Genomic DNA, 22,388 nt, shown 5'->3' with positions numbered 1-22,388 from the left:
AATATTCACTTTTCAGTCATTCACTGGGTCCCCCCCCCTTCTCCGAGAGCTAGTGCTTAGTTATGTCCTAGTAAAATTAGAAATTGGAAATTGTGAGCAAGGCCATCAAACTATTGGCCCAGTTCATTTACAGTGTAATTCTTAAAGAGTCCATCTTATTCACATAGACTGATTTAAAACATACAGAAAATATTATCAAGACTGCCATTGGCMTAAGTAGCTTTTCTTTTATTTTCTTAGGCTCAATTAAAAAACAAACAAGAACCCTTACCATCACCACCACCACTATTACTCTATTCACATATTTATTATACGTCAACATTTTTATTTTTTAAATCAGGAACTAAAACAGAAACAGGAAAAAAAAAATCAGTAAAGATCCATTGGACAGTTGTATTGCACTGCATTTCTAGAGTTTTAGTCTTCAGAATAGGTTGGAGATAAAAACRGGTTGTCCTGCACAAGTTTCTGATCCTCTCCTGTAACAAGGCATTCTACTTGCGGCCATCAATACTTCTAGTTAGCRGAATACTACATTTTGCATAAGGATATTAATGAAAATACTAAATTAGCCTCTTAAAAATATTTCACWATTAATGTTCTGCAGCTGGTCCCTTCCCTTTCTATGTATACATTTGGTTATTACCAAATCATTATTCACCTATAAGTCTTGTATTAAACACTATCTCTTCCACCTTAAACTACTTACATATGACACCATAACAAGTGTTTATGCTGAAATATATTAGATTTGCTTTATTTTCCTTAGAAAACTTGTTGTTTAGTGACATCAGAGTAATCTAGAACATTTCAACTTTGGTATATCCTTGTTGCATTTTATCCTATTTACTGTTTGCTTTCTCATCATTATTTGTTCTTTCTGAATGTATTTCAGAATCTTGAAATTATATTAATAAGCTTAAGTTCACCTATTGTTATTTTTTCCCTTCTTTTTCACTAAAGATTCTACATTTGCTGTTTTACGGTCATCTAAAGCTGCTAGTAATTTGACGGTTTTATTAAAAATACCAAGATTAATGTGTGGAGTGAAACAAAGCACCATAACCATGAAAACCTTTCTTATACTGTGGCATGTCAGAATTCAAATACATCCTTTATCCATGAATACTTCACTTCCATGTAGGGGTATTTTCATACTCTGAAGTAAGGATGGGAGAGAGAAATCCATGAAGTTCTAGTATGCGTATGTTTGTCATCATAGAACTGATGTCCAGAAAACCATACGAATACTTTAAAAATTAATTTTGCAACATTTTCTTGTTCCTAGACCACTATGTTTCATATTATATTGTTCTAACTTTTCAGAACTTTYATTACTTGTTTTTCAGACTAGCCTGATGTTTCATTTCTGGCACACGAAGAAAATTTTCTTTTTGTGAACAGCTGAGAAATATTTTACTTTTCAGTTATTTCTGAAAGATAACATCTCAAACTTTCTCTCTCATGCAATTTATTCTGGAACAATGAATTGGGTCACCTCACAAAAATAGGCATGGTGACTCCTCTAAGGAGTCCAACAAGCATCAGTTCTCAGTCTTATCAGTGAACAAGCTTCAACTCTCAACTAATGAGCCAAGCTTTCAGAATGTTACTATCGATTTACTGTACCCTATGGCATATATAAATCAGTGTTCCTTGAAAATTAATATAAAAACTACTTTTATTCTAATGATATTCAAATGCTCACTTGCTGAAATTTTTAATGAGTGCTCTCGCTCTGGCAAGAGTTTCAATGTCTTCCTACAGTTCAAAGATAAAGATAGGAGGAAGAACCTACTTTTCTTCACTTAAAAAGCAGCAAGCAACCTATTAGTTATTTTAAAGGAAATCTGGGATAGTGGGGCTTGAGGTGGGAAACAGCATACTTTAGAATGTCTGTAGGCAGCCATCAAAGCTGGCTCCATAACTTTGCAATTAAGATGTTTTTTCAGAGGGATGTGAACATCCCACACAGAGTTTAACGTGTGTGGGAAAACTAATATGTCTCACAGATTCATAATACAATAAAGGCCAAGTGTGATGAATCATGTGTTATTTATTGCTCTCTGAGAAGGGAGTAGGAATTCTTTCTATATTACCTCCCTAATGCATTTGTCCGATAACGCTATAATGTTCTACAGTAAGAATTTTAACCTTTTGGGTCGATCTGATTTTATGTTTGTATCAAACCTGTAGCAGTAGCTTGTTTTGTTTCCAAAGCCTCTCTAATAGTAGGTGAAGGCAATGAAGGAACAAAGCAGCTTCAGCAGAATGCCGTYGGGGCGAGGGTAAGCCCCTAGCGTGTGCACTCAGCATTACGGATCAGAGTTGCTGTTTGGCCCCTGTTCTTCCCTACTTCCATAGTTCCGGATAATAACAGCTAAGTAAGCCGTGGTATTGGCCTAAGCAGCTGTGCTGATTGAGAAGTAAAAAGAGCGGAAGCATCCACTTGTTTCATTTCCTGCTTCCCCCCCGCTTGCCAAAATTTTCGTGTGTATTGCGATGTATGAACAGTGCAATAAATTGTATGAAAAAAGTGCATGCTTAAGAAATGTATGAGAACATTAATTTCTTACTTGCTGTTGTGTGTGTGGTTTTCTTTTTCCCTTTTTTTTTTAATAATGGTTGTGACTGTAAAAGGCATTCAGCACTTGTATTCTGCATTTTATCAGATTGTTAGCTAAGACCAGCTCAGATTTAGGACCAATGACTTCTAAGAAGGCATACTAGGATGGCTAAAAACTTTGGTATTCCAACAGAAATACAAATTACAGAAAACAGTAGTCTGAATCCTCTTAATACCTTTACCAAAAGTATGTTAAATAATCAATTTACTTCCAGCACTTGAATGACATTCTAAATCCTAATTCAAACACTTCTTTTGTATTGAAAAATATAGTCTGAAATGTTCACATTTCATTTATCTTAATGATGGCATATTTGTTGCAGTTGTTGCTCACAGGGGGTAGCAATCCTACTGCTACCTGATTATATAACTTCAGAATGCAGGAATGCAGACCTTGAAAGCTGAAGAACAACAGACAGATAACAGGACCACAGACCTGTATTTCACAGGTCAGTGTCAATAAACTGACACTGGCTTGTGGTCTGGCTTGTATGTCTCTAGGTAGCATGGTAATAAAGAACGCATAAAGCTCTCCTTTACTGAGCACACAAAAGAGAAAGCTAAAGAAAAGTCAGGCAGATGGATTAAGTGAATAACTGTCTTTTAATTACCTTTTTTTCCTGAAGGTAGAGATGTTATTTAGGGAAAAAAAAAAAAGGTGAAACTACAGCACATGGAAGGGGGACAGGAGGAGAGAAGAGAGAGAGAAGAATAAGATACACCCAGCTGGCATAAATGAACATAAATGAAATTAAGTTGCCTGAACAGCAGGAAATGCAATTTGTGCCAGAAACTGTCAGACTGATCTCATCCATCTCTCAAACAAGGATATCAATCACTGTCTCATCCCTGTCTTCAGCRTGGTTTTTCTTACCTCCAGCTGGCTGTACTTTAGCAGTGAAGTCATGTTAGCTGAAATTCATAGCTTCTCTTTGCTTTTCCCCTTACTCTTCAGAATTTCAGCTATTTCTACCAACCCTGGAAARGTATTATTCTGCTTATATAACTGAGCAATAAAAAGATTATGTGCAGGAATCGAAGGCTGCAGTGCTAAGTGAACTGGGTTGTGGACTGATACTCACGAAATCTGTATTATATTCCTACTTCTACAATGGACATGGAAAAAATCTACTTCTCTGTGCTTAACTTTTCTCCTTCAGCAAGATCTTTACTTATTATATGCCAAAGCTTTCTCTTTGTTTCTGAATTACTCTCTCCTGATGTATGTATTACAAGAGTATTCATATATGTTACACATATAATAGTCAAAGGCTTAATGTTACATGCACTCTATTTTTTGCTTCTGTAATCTGGGAAGAGGCAAAGAATACTGCCTTTCTTCGGAGGAAAAAAAGGACCYGTTTCACGTGTGTTTGAGCTGTCCTCTGTTCAGGAGTTTAAGTTATCACGATACAATAGGGGAATTAGCAGCAAAGCCAGGCTGCTGCGTAAGGGAAGGTGAGCTGGAGGCTGAAGGTGACAGCCAGGCAGGCAGGGTAGCAGGTTCTCCAAGGGCAGAGCCCCAAATTACCCGAACAAGATGAGCAGAGCAGGAACCAAGGTCACGCAGCAGGCCGCTGCTTGCCAGGAAAGCTCACGGTGATGACGCAGCTCTGGGGTCAAGCCGGGGTGGATCAGAGAGGTACACGGCCAAGCACAGGCTGGCTGCAAGGTCTGCTCGCTCAGGCAGGGACCAAAGCTGAGCGCAGCCAAAACACAGTTGCTGAGTGAACGGGGACCAGCCCCTGGCAAGGCATCTCAAACAGTTTCAAGGACAGATAGCTGCTCTGTTGAAGCTGRCCTTGAGCCCAGGCAGCCAAACCCCCAGGATGATGGGAAGATGCACTCAGGGCTCTGACATTTAGTGGTAAGTAACGCAGTTATAGCCTACTTGAATTCATCTCTGGAATACATTTCATTCTGTAGGTATAAATAATATAAATTATTTATATGATTATATGTAAATATATTTATATTATTTATAAATAATTGCATAGGTATTAAACTATGTACACTGAATAAATGGACCGAAGTGGATAGTGAGTTTTATGTAAGCATCACCCAASTTACTACTGAAGAATGGCAGATTCAAACTTCTCTTTTCACATTTCAAATACTTTTATAGCTGCTTAATTTTCATGGCTTTGTGAAAGAACTAATAAACATCAAGTATCTTCAAGATACTTCTTTGTCAGATATGCTTTTAAGAAAAATATCTATTGATTTATAACGAATAATGATTCAGCGCCACAAGTCATTAGTAGATCAATTCAGGAAGATTGCCTTTGGCTTTAACAGTAATTCCATGCGTGAATGGCTTAAATGATTGGTCTGGCAAGATAGCGTATTTGCTTACCTTTTAGAAACTCCTACATAACTGACTGCTATGATCTATGAAATAGCTCCAGAAGCTTTCTGCCACTCTAATTCTTTAGATGCTCTGATTAGACCAAAAGAATTTCTGGATTCTACCTTTCTATGTATTTTGCTATAATTTAGATCTTTCAAAGCTAAYGGTCTTAGATTCAGGTGATATTGCCACACAATTTTTCAAATTGGTAGATTTTCTTACAGCTGCACTTCATCAGAGATCAGGACAACCACACTTCGATAACAATAATGCTGTAAGAAAGTCAAATTGCTAACACAAAGCACTTTCACTGTGCTTTGTTAGATGGCAACATTTGAGCTGAGGTAGGTATGTTATGAAATTGTTTGTTTTGTACGCATAGCAACTACTTTCAAATAGAATTTTAGCATCACTATAGTGCAAATAACCCCTTTTGGAAAGTTGAAAGGATGCACTAGAGCTTTCTTTCAGGTCTCAGGTATCAGCACAATGACGCAATAGCAAAATCCATCAATCAAAATACTCATAACTGAGTGTAACTGAGAGTATCTTGCAGACTGATTGTCAGAAATTAATGAATAAAGCAACATTCAATATTATCAAAGGGACCTCTCAAACTAAGAGCATGGAAATTGTTCTCTTCTGTTGTCAGTAACTCATGATGACTCTTGACTTACTTTTTCAACTTAAGGAAGACTACATCACTACTGCATTTTTCAGGACCTTTTTAATATTTGATCAGGACAAAGTAGATTATAAATCATACATACTTGTAATGGTGCAGTAAGATGCAAATGGTTAAAAGAAAGTTGGTGAAAACTTTGATTGCTGTTAAAAGAGAGATTGCAATTGTAACGATCAATCAAATTTCCTCTACAGTTCAGGAAAAATAGGCTACATTTATAGCTGTTTTATGGGACTCTATTTAAGACATCATTAATTATGAATACACAGGAGATGTCAAAAATACACTCAGTTTTCTTCTCCTCTACTCTTCACCCCACCAGGGCTACAAACAAAGCAGATAAGCCTCTGAAGCCAGAATTAAACTTCTCTGGGGAACAAAACTATGACTAAGAAAATGTTAAATATTGCTTTGCAATGAATCAGGTGAGKGCACACTGCACAATATAATGCATATAGGCTGCATTAGTCTAGGAATCATATATTTGGTATGGTTTCTCATAAGGAAACTGTACAGCTTTCACTAGTTTGAACAACTGTGAAAAAATGTATCAAAAATAGTTTTATCTATATTATTTGGAGATAAAAAGTCTGAATTTACTGAATCAAACAGAAAAAAATAGGTTTACAATACATTTTCACACTAAGATTCCTCTTGTCCTTACAACTTGATGAAGCCTAATCCAAAAAAACCCCAGTGAAGTCAATGTGTRTCCTTCTGCACTACTGCTTACAGATCATTCTCCCTTAAAAGTGCATCATCTGTCCTCTGTGCTTCCTACTTGGCTTAGGCTGAGCTTACATGCATGTAAATGTAAGCACGAGTGATCTCACAGAACGTATCTTAATATAAGCATGAATAGTTTCAGAGAAGTTAATGGAATGTCATTATTAACTGGAGTTTGAGGGAATTCATGGATCACAAATATATAATCCACTTTTCAGCAAAACAGTTTCCTGAGATTGTTCCCATGATGCTACACTGCAAATACAATTTCCATGCAAAGTAGCATAAATATTTAAAATACCTTATCATAAGCTTCTATTTGGAARTACTGAAATAATGCACCTGTGTACCATATATCTATTATTTTTACGAGTCTAAATTTGATCCACTATATCCAGTTCTTTTCATAACAGCTTTAAAATTATTTTCTAGAATATAATACATTAAATGAATACAGAACCACCAAAATTTTRTGCAAGATTATGCCAAAAGTCAACAGATATCCTTGAACTGTCCTACATAAAATTACAGGATATAAAAAATGAAAGCTATCGAAGACAGAAGAAAAAAAAGAATACTGTTAAGTCAGTCTGTTTGTTTTTCGCTTATGKAACTTATTAATTCCTTATCCATAATGATATTTATTGTACTTAATAGGATTGAATTAAGCATTGACTGGTAGATGCATATTATGGATATGTACTTATCTGAGTAAAATGAAATATAGCACAGCCAGAAGTAGCAAAACCTCAGTAATTTGAAATCCTCACCCTATCTTAAGACAGAGTTTTAAAAATTTATTTTAATGAATTGGCTTTTCCAACCATATATCCATATAGGTTAATATTCAGTTGATCAGCTTGGTCTTTAAAACCATGATTTTGCAGGAGTACTACAAGGCATGCTTTTAGAAAGATTTTTTACAGGAATACATGAATTGGCATGTGTGTGTGTGTTAAAGAATGCAAGATGCTAGCAGGTGAGAATTTCAAATTACTGAAGTTTTGCTACTTAGCTTTGCTATAYTTTGTCTTACTCAAATAATTCAAAGCTGTGATATTATTTGGAAACATACTTCATATTCACTTTGTTACCAAATATAGTCATTTGTCATGTTGGGGGTACCATCAGRACAACCTGTGTAATGGAGTAATGCAGCTGGTTGATCTTTGCTGYTCATAGACCTTCAAGGTGGATGCAGTGTTGTTTTTGGTTTGGRGTTTTTTGTTTGTTTGAAGTCTAAAGGATTTTTGCCACCTGTGAGTTTCAATAGTTCCTACATGCAACACTTAGTAACTTTTACAAAACATTTTAGGAAGTTTTGAAAGTCTTTTTAAACTTTAAGTTGAAATCTTCCAATCATCTCTCTGGAGAAAGGATTTTTCTTTTCTTTTGGTCAAGAAGGATCAGATTAGAGATCTCTTYGGTAAACTTGACACTCACGAATCCATGGGCCCTGATGGGATGCACCCATGAGTACTGAAGGATCTGGTGAATGTTGCTGCTAGGCCACTCCCCATCATCTTTGAAAGGTCAYGGAGAACTGGAGAACTGGAAGAAAACCAGTGTTACTCTAGTCTTTGAAAAACACRAGGAGGAGGATCCAGGAAACTATAGGCTAGTCAGCCTCAACTCCATCCCTGGAAAGGTGACGGAACAGCTTATTCTGGATGTCACCTCCATGCATATGGAGGAAAAGAAGGTGATCAAGAGTAGYCAGCAGGGGTTCACCATGGGGAAATCCTGCTTAACCAATCTGAGAGCCTTCTGTGACGGAATGACTGGCTGGGTAGAGGGAAGAGCAGTGGACGTTGTGTACCTTGACTTCAGCAAGGCTTTCGACTCTGTGTCCAATAACATCCTCATAGGCAAACTCAGRAAATGCAGGCTAGATGAGTGGACTGTGAGGTGGACGAGAGCTGGCTGAAAGGCAGAGCTCAGAGGGTTGTGACCAGCAATGCAGATTCTAGCTRGAAGCCTGTAGCTAGAGGAGTTCCCTAGGGATCAGTATTGGGTCCYAATGACCCAATTCTTCATCAATGACCTGGATGAGGAGATGGAGTGCCTCCTCAGCAAGCTTGCCAGTGATATCAAGCTGGGAGGAGTGGCTGATACACCAGAAGGCTGTGCTGCCATTCAGAGAGACCTGGACAGGCTGGAGAGCTGGGCGGAGAGGAACCTCATGAGGATCAACAAGGGCAAGTACAGAGTCCTGCACCTAGGGAGGAATAACTCCATGCACCAGTACAGGCTAGGGGCTGACCTGATGGAAGGCAGAGAAAGACCTGGGAGTCCTGGTGGACAACAAGTTGACCATGAGCCGGCAATGYGCCCTTGTGGCCAAGAAGGCCAATGGCATCCTGGGATGCATCAGGAAGACTGTTGCCAGCAGGTGGAGGGAGGTGATCCTGCCCCTCTACTCAGCCCTGTTGAGGCCTCATGTCAAGTACTCTGTCCAGTTCCAGGCTCCCCAGCTAGAAGAGAGACATGGACATACTGAAGGRAGCCCAGCGTAGGGCTACAAAGATGATCAGAGGGCTGGAGCACCTGCCCTACGAGGAACGACTGCGAGAGCTGGGCCTGTTTAGCCTGGAGAAAACAGAGGGGATCTTATCAATGTCTACAGATACCTTAAGGGGGGGGGGAGGGGCTGTCATGGACATGATACATGAAGTATGCCTTAAACAAACAGTTTTTTCAAATCCACAGAACTGGGAAGCTGCGGCAGACAGCAAGCCTTGTGCAGCCAGGGCAGTGTCACCTCCTACATTAATTCCCCCATTCTGACTAAAGATTGAGGGCGTGTGCACATGGAAAGGTCATACCACAGTCATGGCAATAGAGAGAACAAGTTGACCACCAGGACCCTCTACCCCTCCCCCCCCAGACCTATTTTGAGAACTTTCTGATGAAACTCCACCAGTTGGAAGGATCTCAGAAACTGAAAAACTATAAAAGGTGCAAGATAAGGCAAGAAGCTGCTGGCCACCATCCAGGAACCTCGAGTCAGGGACAACGCAGGACAAGACATCACTGGAACCCAGGGTGGTGCTTTCTCTCTCTCTCTCTCTTTCCTACCATCTCTTCCCCTTTTCTCTTCTTCAGTCTTCTCTAACTCACTGATAACATAGAGAAAGTTTGGTTTTGCTTGTGTAGTATAACATACACTATAAAATAGTTAGGACTGCACTCCTGACCGCTTAGTCATTCGTCTTCTGTAGTCAATAAAAAGATTTAATTGGATTTCTCAGTTGCTTGGTGTTGACTTCACCTTTATTTGTCTGCAGGGTATCACGAAACGTAGCACAATCTGTTCTGAGACCCAAGGTCAGAGATTCGGATTGTGACAAAGGAGTGTCAAGGGGATGGGGCCAGACTGTTTTCAGTGGTGCCAAGCAACAGGTTAAGAGGCAATGGGCACAAACTGAACCACGGGAAGTTCCACCTGTATATGAGGAAGAATTTCTTTCTTGTGAGAGTGACAGAGCACTGGAACAGGTTGCCCAGAGAGGTTGTGGAGTCTCCCTCTCTGGAGATACTCAAAACCCACCTGGATGCAACCCTGTCTACCATGCTCTAGGTGACCCTGCTTGAGTAGGGTGGGTTGGACTAGATGATCTCCAGAGGTCGCTTCCAACATCAACCATTCTGTGATTCTGTGATTCCGCGATTCCGTGAAGCCAATAGCAAGTGACTTTGAAGCCTTTTGAAAAGGACTTTTTCTCCCTTCTTCCTTCACATCTATGTGCATCTGAGGTGCACACCTATGGTTCCCTTCTATTTACTTTTAAAGTTTACTTACAACATCTAATTAGTCCCAATTATACTTTCGTGGTATAGATAAAATGGCTTGGAAGGGTTGAAAGGTGGAAGTCTTCCTTCCAYTCCAAAGTGCAGCTCTGACATGATAAATGCTACCAGCAGGACAGTGATCACTGCTACTACCCTGGACCCTGGGGTTATGGGGWTGTTTCTGAGCACTAACTTCTCTTGTGTTAAGCCAAAATATTGCTATAGTTTGTCACTATATAATATTAAGAAGGTAAACAGAGTTAAAATTTTCTATATAGAGATGACAGCTTGTTTAGCTGTGCAGCAGAATTTTAACCTGTTTTTGAGGACTTAAGAGTTGTTTGCTCTTTATCAAGAACAAGACGCAAACAGACATGATACAAGAAACATATAGTGAGTATCTGTAGCCCTGTGTCACACCAAAAGATTCACTAGTGACAAAACGTATAGAGTTAACTACGCAATTCTTAACATAAATTAATTTTCTATGCAAATGTTAAGTGGAGTTATAGCTGAAACTRTTCATAACTTTTTGAGGATGGGTAGGGGATTGCCTTCATAAGGCTGTCTTCCGTATCATAAAAYCATCATTAGGCATCATTTAAAACTGCACTAAACAATCACAGTGAACCTCTAAAACCTGTGAAACTTGCCCACTTTTGAATACAGCACACAACTAAGTAAAGTCTTGGTTCATTATGAGTTGTAAAAGACAATATAAAACACTTTCAATTCCCTCCAATAATTTCAAATATTTCTCCCATCTTTCCCACTCCCCCCCCCCCGCTCAATATTACATAACATTGTCTTTTGGGATGTCCAGTTTTTCAGGATTCTGAACTATGCAAGCTTTAAGGGTGAGAATAAAAACTGAACAGCAAATTTCTGCAAATATTTTTCTTGCTTCAATGTTATTTTACTATTCCATGTATGGAAGAAACAGTATTGAATGAACTAAGAGATCCACAACAATTTACGATGCAAATTTAGAAAAGTCTAAACTCTTTAAATTTAGAAAAGGCAGTAGTCTAAAATTATATGATATCAATAAAGACTCAAACAATAACRAAGCCTCAAAATCTCAACTTTTATAAATGATTTAACATTAATATTGATATTTATAAATTACAGAGGATTCAGTAATTTCCTTCTATTTTTTCCTTATTTGCATATCATCTGAGTATTTCTGTAATGCAATCTTTCACAAATGAGCGAGAAAAGTATTCTCTAAATTACAGTAAAAACGCAGAATTCTGCAAGATGTTTTACTGAAAATTATTTTATCTTATTTTTCAAAAGAATTCAGTCTGTAATTTTGCTTTCTTCTCTACATTATCTTTGTTTATGCATCACTTCAAGAAAAAAAAGGGCATATTAAATTTTATGACTGTTCCAAGCATTTATATYGTCTGCTGACTAAACGAAAATTATTTCAAACTTTGGATATTAGCATTTTTCTTTATTTCTGTACTAAAAATCTAGTGAGGTGTTTTCACTTCTCTGTTTCCTCACCATGCCAGGATGACAGCATTCTCCAGAAAATATTGCCTCGGTGAGTGTTACTGTGTCCACATTTAAATCTTCCTGCGCACTGAGTCTGTTGAGCTCACGTATGTCATTGCATAGTTACATTCCCGAAATAACTCATTTTCTCTGGTGTTTAGGAAATACATACAAAGGGTATTTRAGCACAAATTTAGATTCAAGAAAATATTGTGGAAATATGTTGCTATACTCTTTTGCTGCTAATGAAAATATTTTCGGAGCCAAWGCCGACTGGTATGTATAAAAGAACATATTGAAATTTAGCTTGAAAACTGTCTCTAAATTCACGGCTTTTTTTCACCTATTAAAATGCAGTTTGATACTGCATAGTAAGTAACAAACCCACAAAGAAAGCCCAGCAAGGTTGCAAAAGATGCACGGGCTGGTTTGACAATGTCAAAATGATGTCCTTCTCCACTGTTTRCATACTGCGTCTTTTTCCTTTAGCCTTTTCTTAGGTGTGAACAAACTCACTTCTGTCTCCTCTGTGCAGCACAACATACTTGGGTCTGGCTCGTCCCCACTACCTTTATCACACAGCTGTCACCTGCTGCATCCAGGCGCCACAGACTGCCTGTGCACCTCCTATTTTCCAGTCAACATGAGATTRCCCCTCTCCAGTCTCTTGCTCCTTSATATTTAAGAAAGTTRGATTCTCTCTTGTGGGTTAGTCAAGCACCATTGAAAGAAACACTAATAATGCAGAAAATTCTCATTTTGTGCTTCAGGGCCAGCACGGCCCATAAGACTTTCTGCTTCCCCAGTCTCCTGAGGGGTGCGGCTGCAAGGGCAATTTTATTTTGTATTATCATTGTATTTGTTTGCCTTATTGTTGCACGGAATTATTATAGGAGCTGCACAGGCAGCACACAAGCCGCTACTGGGCATGCACAAACTGCAGTTTTCAGAGGTAGTAACTTAAGTACAAAGTTTGTAGAATAGTAGGATTCAGCCCTTGCTCCTGAACTAAACAACTGCTCATTTTCATGTCTGTGCTACAAAGCTCTGTTTCTTTAAAATGGAACAAAATATTCTTGGTTTTAAGATGAAGCATAATGAGATTTCCTTAAACTAATTAGAAGAAACGTTTCGATCATTTTGCTGAAACTTTCCAAACAGCTAGCCCGAGGACGAAACTCAGCCTTCAGTATTCCTCCCCAAACAATTACATTTTAGCAGACTTGTAAACAACTTATAAACAGCTGAAACACATTTCTAATAAAGCAGGCTTGTTTTGTYTGCTGCTTATAGGCAATCACTATCTTTTTAATTAGATGTATGCTTATATATCATGGATATTATATGCATAGTTTTTAAAACAAGATTAAATGATCCTGTAATGTTTAAAGGACACCAGACTTTTTCTTTAATCTTTCTTTGACGCTGATTTTCTTTAAACCCTGTTTCATCTTAATAATTATAGTTTTACCAATTATATAACACTTTAAACCTTCAAAGTAATGCACAGAAAACTGCAATGTTATTTCATATTCCAAGAACCGAGTCTGAAGTTATTTATTTCTTTGATCAAGGAGAATAGAGGAAAACATATATAACACCTTCCCCACCCCCCAAAACCCTGCAGTATCACTACTGAAGTTGTGATCCAGATTTGGCCAAAAGTTATGTGTATGTTAACCAGTGCCAAAACTGGAAGAGCTGCTCCTCGCCCCTCTACAATGATATACTGCTCCCAGTTTTCAAGGTATAYGTTATTAACTGCAGAAAGTAACAAAGAAATAAACAAAACCTCACAAAAGATGAAACGTGAACTCTTCTAATGTTTCCAAGCTCTGTTACTACCTGGCAGGCAGGTTTCACAAACATGTATTCCTTTTCTGTACCATCCTCTGACATGTGCAAACAGTTGAATAAAATGAAGATAATAATATCATATAGAAAAGGAGGCACTCTTGGAAAAAATAGAAATGCAAAGTTAATGAGATGCAAAGACCATATACCAAAATGAGTAAAAATATTRTTAAACAGCATTTTTTAAATATAGTTAGTTTCCAATATATTCTTTACTATCTAAGCAAGAGAAAATGAAAATGTACTTTACCGAAATACTTCCAAATGAGAGCACTGGCAGAGGCTCCAGGAATGAGTACCTGTTTAATACTGTATATCAGCTRTCATTTATCTCACATTTTCAGAAAGCAATCTGAGCTAATTGAACAGGAAAATGTTACTGTTCTCTCACCAAAGTTTTCAGGGACTTCRGTAAATAGTCACTCTCTTGGAAATATATCGATCTGTGTTCTGAAGCTCGTTTTAGAGCCTCACAAAAGTTCATGTCAAGTCACTTTCTATGTTTATTATTTACTCCTGATAACATTGACAAACCCATTAGGTGCTGACAGCTGCAAGGTTTTTCAGATGAGGAATTCTTGGCCCTTTATCATCATAGAGAAAGGTTACAAGAACCTTTTAATGGGATTCATTTGATCTCTAATTAGTAACAAATGCAAAACTCGAGTACATGTGACAAAAAAGAAATAGTCATTAACTCAGTCATCCATATGCATTTGGCTAAAAAAAGCTAGCCAAAGAGTTGAAAAATCAAACAAAAGGGAAACTGAATGCTAGGTAGACTTAACTTTTGGGAAGAACTCCTTTAAAGGGAAATAATTTTAATACAACAGTAAGAAAGGAAGTAGGAAAAAGAATTCTTTTTAGCTATTGATCTTTTTAAAGAGCTGGTATTATATCCTACAAAATGGAGGTCAATTTTACACGGCATCCAAAGGAATAACAAGTATGATCACCATTTAATTTTTTAATATTATTTTTGAAAATTATTTGTGAAGTGCTGGTTCCTACAAGAAAGAATCTCACCTAAGATAAATGTAAATATGTGTGTGTGTGTATCTATCTATATTTATATCTATCTAAATAAAAGTTACTTTCTCTTGCTTTTGCTAAYTCAAAATCATTCCCTTTCTCTGCTTCCCCCAGGCATATTTCTAGGGCTTTATTTTTTTCTAAGCAGCAGATATTTTTAGATATTTCTGAGGTATTGAAGAGAAAAAGCATTCTTTCCCCATATTTTTAAAAACAAAGTCACAGAAAATATTTGGAAACTTTTCATACTTATAAGAGTGAATCACATAAAAATAGCTGAGCATCTTTATTATTGGATTTGTCTCAGGCAAGCCAACAGGAAAACTCACCTAAGTACTATGATTCAATGCGTATCTGGAGCCACACCAATAAGAAAGAAATACTGACAAAGAGACAAAGTTATTTAGATGTTTCATTTTCTTTGAAAATGAACTTTGAAATAAACAAGGAGAATTAAACGTAAAAGACATTGATGCCTATATTTCTTTGTAGGAAAGAGAGAAAAATAAAAGAAAAAATCAAATACATTTTGGTTTTTAATTTAATAGTCCCTCTGAGTCCAGAATTGTTCATTTTAGCAAGAGGAGAGATTTTAAGGATGCTCTTTACTGTATCCCCATGCTTGATACTTTGTAGGTATGATTTGACTCCAGCATCCCAGCCAGGACTAGCACCAAGAGCTTAGTTCTAGAAAAGTGATTTTTTTTTTTTTTTTTATCTACAGTACCAACTTATTGAAGAGTGTGCAATATAAGTGCACACTGCTTTTTCTGCTAGCAACATCAAGAGGAAATATGAGTGAATATAAAATTATTTTTCTCTACATTCTAAAATTCATAAATTGGATGTTGAAAGCAGAACCCAGTTCTGTATATGAAACTATACTGAGAAGCCCATAGTGTTGTGCTATTGCTTACATAACTTACTGCTATGTGACAGTAATTATTGGAGTTAATTTAAATTGTTATCTAAGTCACTTACTTTAAAATGCAGATATGAAAGGTTTTTTTTATTATTTTTTWAAATCTGTTAACCATAATATAATCCTCTCATGAATATACAGCAAGTTATGGAATAAAGAAATTGTTACCTAAATATCCTTACCTATTCATACACTTAATAGCACCAAAGCAATAATATAGCCCACTAAGGTCCACAGTGCACACATATGACTTCAGCAACCCCTGGTAAATCGTAAAGGCCCAAGAATAGCAATGTGAGTCAGTCTTCCACATACACAATGCACAATGGGACAGTAATGTTACAGGAAATAGTTTTGTCTGCATACAAAAATAGTTTCAGACAATGAATGTGTCACCATATGATATTGCAGGGGACTCCTCTACACGCTCCGTGAGGTGGAATTCAGAAGAACTTAATGATCCATAGTTGCTCTCAGTAGATCTCAAAATACAACTGACTTATGTTTCTTTAAGGTAGACAGAAAAAAACATATCATTGTTTGTTTGCTGTCCCATGAGATGCTTATTTTTATACTCAACTAGAGCCTAGGCACATAATCACGCATATAAGCAAACACCTCTTAATCCTACAATAGACATAGCACCTCTCTGCACTGATACTTAATCTTGCTTGCTTGTGAGTATTCCACTTTCAAAATGAAATACAGTCAATTTCTGGCCTAAACTTCTTCCATGGCATATAGTTGGGAAATCTTTTTCCCATTACCACTTACCTTGAGCCTCTCTGCTCAGAAGGCAGAGGAAAACACAGGAATGTGAAGTGAACAAAGTGGCTTGAAAAAATAGGTATTAGGTATTTTCACACTTGGGGTCTGCTCCAAAACTCCTTTGCAAAATTTGTTTGGAACTCTCACAATACCAAAAAACATCTTTCTCATTCAGCTTTGCTGCTAAGGATGGATTAAGTCTCCCAAATAATCAGGCATATAATACATGCTTAGTTTTAGCCATGTTAGTAATCCTCACTGAAATCTTATGCTTGGAGGATTACACATACCCAATAGTCATGTGCATGGGCTGTAGAAAAAGTTGAAAATCAGAGTTCAGATAAAAATAGACTATTATACAAATGCTGAACATCACTGCTTCTGTTTATTTCTAGTGTCACCCTAAACAATCTCTTAGGTTGTAGCCCAATTTTTGTTTAACTGCTGATACTTTCATTCTTGCTACTCTGAATAATTGTGCCATATAGACTGATAAAACACAAACAAAATCTGAAGTAGGATGATACTGATATACAGGGCAGATATAGGGCACAACAAATATTCTGTCTTTAATAGAAAGGAAAAAGAATGGATGAGCAAGAAATATCCTCTTCCCACTCTACTTAATAAGTTTTATTTCAGATACTTAAAATGTTTGTTTGTTTTCTAGCTTCTAGTATTCTAAACAGCTTATCTTTTTCAGAGGTCACCAAAACTGGTAATAAAATTCTGGAAAGCTAAATACATACTCTAATAATATCCTGGGATGTATTTTGTCTTAGAATTACCCATCAGGACATTATACAGAAGCTATGGGTAAAGGAGCAATACAGCTTCCAAATATTTCAATTTATTATCATTTCTTGAAGAAGGAATGCTGTCTTAAAAAATCTCTCAATACAATGTGTATATAACTTTACATAAACACACACACACACACATTTTTAAATTTATTTAGTTTCACAGGAGCTAACCTGCAAGATTCAAGGTGCCAGAATCTGTCTCTAACCCAATTTTTTAATTAATTCCCCCCTCCCCCCGCCGAGGTAATTCACAGATACAAGCAACTATATAATGGGCTGCCATTAGTACAAATGCAATCAGCTTTCATATGAATATTACTTTGCAACTTCAGCAGCTAAATGTGTATTTCATTTAATTCAGTGTTTTAGAAGACTTGAAGAACAATCCTGACAGTGGAAGTAGAAGAATAAAAACTGAAGCAACTTTCATCTTTTTGCCTCATTAACTCTGAAATGAGGAGATATCATGATTGGTCATAAAGGTGCCTCAGAGAATCTAAAAGCTGCAAAGAAGAAACTATAATTAGTCCCTTCATTTTTTTTCTGTTTTTTCTTTTTTTTTTTTTCTTTTGCTTCAGAGAAACATGGCAGGAAGATCATATCCCAAACTGTAACTTCATCTATATTACAAATGCAGCTTAAGAATATTGGTGACTTTTTTTTTTCTGAAACATAAACCTACTTTTAACTAAGTGCTCTATTATGCCATTGCTTTATCTTGATGTATACGCTGCATTTTTTTAAGTACCTATTACCACATGAAGGCATTTCTTGTAGTAACTATATACATAATCAATATAAAACCAGTAGCATCACTATGGTCACCAACCAAGACTGAATAAGCCAAGAATCAGAACAAGCCGTGTTCTCACCATCACCCGATAGACATAAAAATAATAGCTTGGCTTTGAAACATTCTGAAAAAAGGCAAAAGATTTTAGATTTTGGGGCAAGGCTGCTCCTGGAAAAAAATGGACTCATTAAGAGTTCCAGACTGAGCTCCTCAACTAGCTATTGTGGGAGTTACAGTAGCTTAGAATGTGCAAAAAGACAGACACTCAAAACAGAAGTTTCAAACCCCAAAATCCACTCACAAAATAAAAAAGGCAGGTAACAAAATCTTAAATGTTAATTGTAACGAAGGTTTTCCTAGACACTTTCGATTTTGAAAAACATACATAAAAGGCAATAAAACTTAAATACTAAACAAAACTATCATTTCTAATGTTTTAGAAAGTGCACAAAAAAACTCAAATGACCTGTATCTTCATATAAATTTTAGAAGAGTTATTTTAAGTCAAAGATCTTTGAGAAAAAATATTTTGACTACTCTTTGCATAATGTTAGATAGGTATCAAAAACCTATACTGCAAACCTAAATAATATGTACACAGGAGTCCTTATGAACCTTAATGAATCTTAGTCATCCAGATCATATGAATGCCTTAATCTTCTCCAGCTGCTAAGTAAGGCAATAAATGACTAAGATAAGACTCCGTTACAGATCTGAACAGCATCAGCAAAGTCCAAATGTCTGCCTTCTCAGTAAAATCTCCTACAGCTCCCTGCATACATTCAAAAGCAGGGCAAACCAAAAAAGCACTCTAAAAATGACCATAAAGAAATCTCCCTCAGAGAAATACTTTATTTTACGAGAAAACTCAGGAAGAAAGACYGTAGAAGTGTCCTAGTTCTCCCATGCTGCCAGCCATAAGAAAATGAATGTAACCTCTCTGGTTCAGGGGAAGCATAAACAACATTGACCAGGGTCAACAGCAGCAGYGAGACACTCCAGCTGCAACTGTGGCCGCTGAAGGAAAAGCCACTTACTGTTCAGGGCCAGACAAACTGCGATTACACATTTCCCCGCTGATTTTCCAATACTCTCTCCAAAGATTTCATAGTCTTCTCTAAGAAATTCAACTTACTTGGAGCTGGTAAAACACTGTTTTATGGTTTACCTCAATCTGGGAGATTCTTATCAGAGAATAACAGAGCATTACGTTCATTCTTGTGGGGTCAACATGTTATCTTATTCACTGTTCTTATGAAAGCTCCAGCACCTGGAATGTAAAGAATATGTAATTAATTCCTTTAAAAGGAGAGTAGAAACACTGGCTAATAAAGCCAATTCTGAGACAAATCTAATAAGGTTAACACCAGGCCCAAATGGACAATACTTCTCAGTAAGGGAATAGGTTGTTATTTGGGTTTTTTTGTTTGTATTTTAGTTGGTCATCCTCTAGAACCAACACAAAATCAGAGAGAGTGGAGTGTAAAGAAGTTTCATATGTTCATTAAGAAATATAGCACTTAAAGCATGATCAGTGCTGTATTTAAATGACACACTGAGTTGCTAGGACTGTGTGAATACTTCTGTATGCCTGCCACTTGAAAAATAAAATATTTAACTCTGTCCAATTTTTTCTAAAATAGGGTAGAATATTTTTCCAAATGATAAAAAAAAAAAATCCTCAAAGTTGTAGCTTGATTTCATCTTAACATTAAAGAGGTTATTATCATTAAAGAGGTTATTTTCTGCCTGCACTTCACATGCAATTTCTCTTCCTTCCTGTGAAAAGATATCTCTGAAAGTGAAATTTAGTATTTCTATGAAAAAAACTACATGTACATCTCCACCTCCGAGAATCACAAACAGCAGAAGACAGAGCAGAGATGCTGTCATTCCCACTGTACCTCATGCATGCTATTATGCCTGTTATAYGGCATACAGGCTGCGGAGTGCTTGGGGAGCCCCACAATATTCCCGCTGCCTAGATAAATTGAGTAACTRCTGATGGCTTTAACTCTGAAAATTTATTTAAAAGAAAGGCAGGTGATTATGTGGCAAAAACAAGGAAAGAAAAATACATTTGTGTAGTTTGCTTTGAAGAAAAGGCGGCTTTGTCTGAATACATGTTCTGGAGAAGGACAGAACACAGCAAACATGATTCTGTTTCTGTCCTCATAGAAGACCTCGTTTGTTCTGATCCTTTGTGTCTTCAGCCTTAGAGTCTACAGATTATTATAAAGTCAAACATATCTCCTTTCACATCAGGGAAAAAAAAAAGTATTTTAACTGAAGATTTGTAAAAAACAAAACAAAACAACCCCCCTAATGCTCTATTTACTAACTTTCAAGTTCCTGGGGGTCTTTCGTTCCGCCTTACAAAGCAGCAAGCCCAATGTGGCGTGCTCACTGACCACTGTAGGTATATGCTACCACATGACAGAGAATCGATGATAATCCTCTACCAGAGCATTTGTGAAGACAGAAAGAAGCATACTATGCATGAAGTTGCCACCTAATAAACTGTAAATCTAAACAGCAGCCTTAAGAATAGTTACTTCTGAATTATTTTTGCTACAAAGAAGGAAAAGTGAAGCATTATAGAAAGGTATCATCAATATTGTAGCTATTTGATTTCAATTTAATTTCCAAATAATCCAAAGCAGTTAAGAAATCTAATCAGAATCTCATATTGTTCCAATGGAAACTTCATCTTGTTTCTAATTTAGCAGAGGTAAAATTACTCTCTTTTTTTCCCCTAATATTATGTGTTTCTGTTTTCAGCATTAAAAATCAATTATTGCTGGCAGTGAGTAATTAAACCAACTAATGAGATGTTATTTGAAATTACAGCCCTGCTTTCTTTGAACTGTTTTTGCACTGAACCTCAACTATCGTATTTGCATTGTTCTGATCCCTTTATATCTTCACAGGCTTGTTTTTGTGTGAGTTTTTTTCAGTCAAGTATCACCTACATTTATTCAAAGAAATAATTAACCAGGTATTTTTAATTGCAGGTTTCCAAACAACAAAACAAAATGGAAAATAAATGCAGAGTCATTCCATAAAATGAAAGTTACTTAATGTTCACTATGTCGCTAAAAGACAGCTAGCTATAGTGTGCAAATTCCTGTCATGTAAGAAATGGCCTACTGCAGTTAACTTTACCAGTCAGGTTAATTGCATTTCATTCATCCAAGTACACCATTGAGTGTACTGTAAAGTAAATTAAATGGGTAGCTGGCCCATTTCTTCATTTTCTTTTTCAGATGTTGTTAATAAAATTGTACTGTCTGAAGTTCACACACCACTGGGGCCAGATTTTCTGTTTTGTGGTATGATTTTCAGAACGTCTAGAACTGTGTATATTGTTGAACCAAGTAACACACAAGATTTATACAAATCCAGAATACTAACAATAAATGTCATATGCTTTCCACGCAATTGCATTTCTACTGTTTTATGAGTTAATAATATGAATAAATGGGTTCCTCTAACTTTAAGCTCTCCTTCCTGATCATGTTCAGATGTTTTTTGCAAACAGGATATTTATTTAGTATCATCTTCTTTGCATATTCTGCCTCCTTTACTATATTTTAAGAGAGCTGTTGAGAGCATCCTATCCCATTCAGCAACTTGTTATTATTCCATTCAGCAACTTTGTATGAGTAGCCACTCTTCTGCCATCACCACCATTGAGGATCTCATGTCTGGGAGATCACACGTGAACTTCTGTGTCTGTGGCTATTCAGTTCGCCCTCTGGTCTCTACTTAACATCTGTCATAGCATGCCACAACCCCCTACTCTGAACTGGTAGGAGGGTGCTGAACTCCACAGCACACAAAATAGCCTTTCTCAGCAGCAATCCTTCCTTTTCTCCTTCATTCAGCATAGCCTTAGGAGCCCATTCTCCCACTCTGGAATACAGCTAGCCCCTATTCATACACATATAACTGTTTTTTGGTTTGAAAGCAGAAGTCTCTGAGACCTTCAAAGGATCGTACCGTATTTTACCATTCCAACTGACAATTCCAGCTCTCTGTTCTTGTTAGCCTGCAAACTTCAAAGCCATCTACTCTGCCACATACTCTGTTTAAAAGGGCCATGTAGCAACTGGAATCAGAAAGGAGGTGGATCACAGCAGCTATGACCTTCACCTCTATCACCTACCTCAAGATCCTCTGAAGCAGTGTTCCCCTGCAGTCACCCTTACGTTCGCTGCTGAACACCTACAGTGTTCATTGGGTCCTGTTACTGCCAAACCCTACAGCACCAGAACAACCAGTATCTGACCTTCACTGGTGTGAAGCTCTATAAGCAAAATCTCCCATGGGATTTTTCTAGCCTTATACAGAGAACAGAAACCACAAGAGATTTTCTCAAGGTGCCAGTCTGCCTAAAGGGAAGAGAGAAAAARCATGCATTGAAGCATGGATATTCTATCAAAGCAGAAAATAGTTCTCTGAGGAGAAAGCAAAGAATGTGGAGAGGAGGAAGAAGAAAAGAATGAGAGAGGAGTGACAGTTTTGTCTAAAG

Source organism: Rhea americana, unplaced genomic scaffold (genome assembly GCF_003343005.1).
Source record: "Rhea americana isolate MKP2758 unplaced genomic scaffold, rheAme1 scaffold_113, whole genome shotgun sequence".
In the NCBI taxonomy this organism is placed as follows: Eukaryota; Metazoa; Chordata; class Aves; order Rheiformes; family Rheidae; genus Rhea; species Rhea americana.
Note: the sequence above shows the minus strand (reverse complement) of the source record.